Genomic DNA, 4,064 nt, shown 5'->3' on the forward strand with positions numbered 1-4,064 from the left:
CAGTGCACATGTTCCACCACCAAGAACCCCAGTATACCTCCCATCCTCCCCTGCCCGCCCTCCCCCGCCTGTGTGGCTGATGATTTTCACTCTAATCTGTCTTTACTTTGATTACATTCAATATTTTGACAGAAAACTCACTATTATTATTTGGGTTTCCCCCCAACAATCAGACCTGCCGAAAAGCCATCATTTGATAATTTGTTTTCCATTGCTGGGAATGAAGAGCATATGAGGTTTTGGATTTCAGGTATTTTAGTAATTAAGTCCAGAGAAATTTCTGCCAGAAGCTGTGTCACTGCAAGCTCGTACCTTTGTCTAATGGGCTCTAAAAGATGGAGGTTGCCATGCTGCCGCCACTGAAAGGAAAGGCTGAAGGACAAAAACCTTTCCCCTCTCGGGGTGGCACGGGGCTGTAGCTTAGTTCACAGTCTAGGTGTATTTCTGCAAGAAGCCGCTGGGTGCCAAAATTGGTTTGTATGCCTCCAGGATCATGGTCGTTCTGGAGCGGAGGAGCCATTTGTGTGCTCTTATCCACTTTTTTTTTTAGGCTTTTTTTTTTTTTTTGCTTTTTGGGTCACACCTGGCAATGCACATGGGTTACTCCTGGCTGTACACTCAGAAATCACCCCTGGCTGTGCTCAGGGGACCATATGGGATGCTGGGAATTGAACCCGGGTCGGCCATGTGCAAGGCAAACTTCCTACCTGCTGTGCTATAGCTCCAGCCCCGTGCCCTTATCCATTTTTAATGGCATCATTTGTCCTTTCATTATTGGGTCACAAGACCTCTTTATATATTGTTGATCCAAGTTCCTTGTCAGATAAATGATTTACAAATATTTCTCCTATTTTGTGGCTTATCTTTTCATTTTCTTGATGGTGTCCCTTTTACTTTTTGAGGAGGGTGGGAAGTTGGGTTTTGGGGCTAAACCTGGCTGTACTCAGAAATTACTCCTGACTTTGTGCTCAGAGAATACATCTGGTAAGGCTTGGAGGGAACATATGTGGTGCTGGAAATTGGACCCACATCAGCCACGTGCAAGACAAGTATTTTTTTATTATTTTTTCAACCCTTGATTATGTCCTTTGAGATGAAAAAATATTTATTTGGGGGACCAGAGAGATAAAGATAGCTTAACAAGCTGGAGGGCATACTTTACAAGCAGGAAGCCTGGGTTTCATCTCCAGCACTACTAGAAGTGTCCCCTGAGCACTGAGATGGGAGTAGCCCTGGTGCTCCACTGATTTGCCCCTAAAACAACAACAAAACGTTTTTTTTATTTTGATGATGTTCAAGTTATTTACTTTTTCTTTTGTGACTTATAGCAAAAGAAACTGCTCAATCCAAGGACATGAATATATTTATACCTATGTTATCTTCTACAAGTTTTTTTGGGGGAAACAAACAAACCTCCTCACCTCTCTCAGGGATTACTCCTGGCTCTGTACTCAGGGATCACTCCTGGTGGGCTTGAGGATCAAACCCAGGTCTGCTGCATACAAGGCAAATGCCCTACCCACTATACTGGCCCCTTCATACGTTTTCTTTTTTTATTTTTTGAGGCAGTCACAGCCAGCGATGCTCAGGGATTACTCCTGGCTCTACACTCAGGAATTACTCCTGGTGGTGCTTGGGGAACCATATGGGATGCCGGGGATCAAAGCGGGGTCTGCCGCGTGCAAGGCAAACACCCTACCCTCTGTACTATCACTCTGGCCCCCAATTCATAAGTTTTCATAATGGCACCTACAACAATGAAATTTTTTCCAGATACATCAGAATAATGGCTATTCATGGCAGCTATAGTCTTACAAAACAAATTTATGAAATAATAAGACTTGAGGGGTTGGGGAGATAGTATAGGTGTTAGAATATATCTGACACTAGTGCAAGCACTGGCATCACTTGGTCCTCGAAGCATCACTGGATGTAGCTCTGGAGGCCCTCACACACTATTGGGATGGCTGTGCTGGTCCCAGCATCACCAGGCCCAAGTACCACTCTACCCCTGGACTTCACATTCAGCCCTCTGACCTGGTTGGCTTGGTATTGCTGGGAGTTGCTATGGGACCCTTGACACAGCTTGGGAGCCACCTCCCTTCCCCCAAATAAAAGAGTGAAAAACCACTCTTTGATCCATATGCTACAGAATGAATATTATGTTTTAGTGTGAAAACATTTATCTGGCACATATCCATCACAGCTCTTAAGTGACCAGGAATATTATCGATGAGCAGTAATATTTTCTTTTTACTTGCATTTATAATTTTATTTGGGAGGTCCTGGGGTCACACTCAGGGGCCACTTTGGACTCTGTGCTTAGGGGTCACACCCGGTGGAATTTGGGGAACCATATGCAGTGCCAGGAATTGAACCTGGTCATATGCTTCAGCCCACTGAGCTCTCTTCGGTCCTCTGAACTGTAATATTTTTTAAGAAGAGTGTTTTATTTTTCCTTTCTTAAGAAATATATCTCAGATATTCAGTGAACCATGTTGTAAGCAGATGCGCCTTCTGCAGCTTTATGGTCCCATTTATAGAGAATCAGGAAAAGTAGGCTTAGCGTCATTCTTCAGGGTTCCACAGATTTGATCAATGGTAAGTGTTAGCTTCAAGTCATCAGGTGCATTAGCCCCTAAAAGGAGAATGAGCCTATGAAACGCTGGCACCAACTTCTCCTTTCACCAGCCATGAAAGTCACAGCTGGTGTTTTCCATGAGAATACGGCTTCTTGGGGCCGGAGTGATAGCACAGCGGGTAGGGCGTTTGCCTTGCACGTGGCCGACCCGAGTTCAATCCCCGGCATCCCATATGGTCCCCCAAGCACGCCAGGAGTAATTCCTGAGTGCAAAGCCAGGAGTAACACCTGAGCATCGCTGGGTGTGACCCAAAAAAGAAAAAAAAAAAAAGAATACGGCTTCTTCACCCAGGGCTGTTTCACCAACGCTGCAGATCCATTGTTTCAGCCACCTTCCTCTTAGTTACTTCTGGCTAACTGGCTGCAGCTCCTCCAACAGCCCTGCTGCTTTGGCTGGCACGATGGTGCTAAGAAGGCAGCTTCTTTTCTTTCACCTCAAGGGACCAACCTTCTGCTGTTTTCCAACCTCCCCTCACCCTCTCAGCTTTCCTTGGATTGAAGAGTTAGGGCCCTGCTCTAAATTAGCTTGGATGGACAGGAATGCAGCGGCTGGTTTGAACCTCTATCCAGACCACTTACACTTTCCCCAGCTCCGGGCTAAGGCTGTTAAGCTTCACTCTCAGCCCTAAGGCTGTTTAGCTTTCTTATCATTTGTGTGCTCCTGGAGTGGCCCTTTTAATTTCTTTCCAGAACTTTCCCTTTGTATTCACAACTTGGCTTTTTGATGCAAGAAGCCTAGAACTACTCACTGAGCTTAATCATTTCTAGCCTCTGATTTTGAATGAGAATTACGTGTGACTCTTTCCTTGTATTTGAACATTAGAGACCATTGAGGGTTCTTTTTTCCCCCCTCTTTATCTTTGGGGCTACACCTGGCATTGCTCAGGGGATGCTCCTGCCAGTAAGTGGGGGCTCATGCAGTACTGGGTGCATGAGGCTTCAGCTACAAAGTATGTGCTCCCAAGGATGAAGTAACATGGGGGAGGAAGAAGCAGGAGGAGAATCAGAGGAGAATGGAGATGGGAATGGAATAAACTGCAACTGAGAAAAAAAAAAAGTATGTGCTCCCATCCTTTGAGTAAGCTTCCTGGCCCCATTGTGGGGTTTATAATCAGCCTAATTTCAATATTCTCCTCAGGAATAGGAGGCCTGAGGAAGAGGGGGAGAGACGAGAAAGGTCACAGGTAGAACTTTAATTAATAAAGTCACTATGTTATAGGGGTTCAGTTTGTGGTATGGCAAAGACAATTACAATATTAACATCAAAAAATCACAACGCGGGGGGTGGCGGGCAGAGTGATAAGGCAGCAGGTAGAGCATTTACCTTACAGAGGTCCACCTAGGTTTGATATGTGGCATCTAATATGGTCCCCTGAGCATTGCCAGAGGTAATTCCTGAGTGCAGAGCCAGGAGTAACTACTG

Source organism: Sorex araneus, chromosome 9, assembly GCF_027595985.1.
Source record: "Sorex araneus isolate mSorAra2 chromosome 9, mSorAra2.pri, whole genome shotgun sequence".
Classification (NCBI taxonomy): Eukaryota; Metazoa; Chordata; class Mammalia; order Eulipotyphla; family Soricidae; genus Sorex; species Sorex araneus.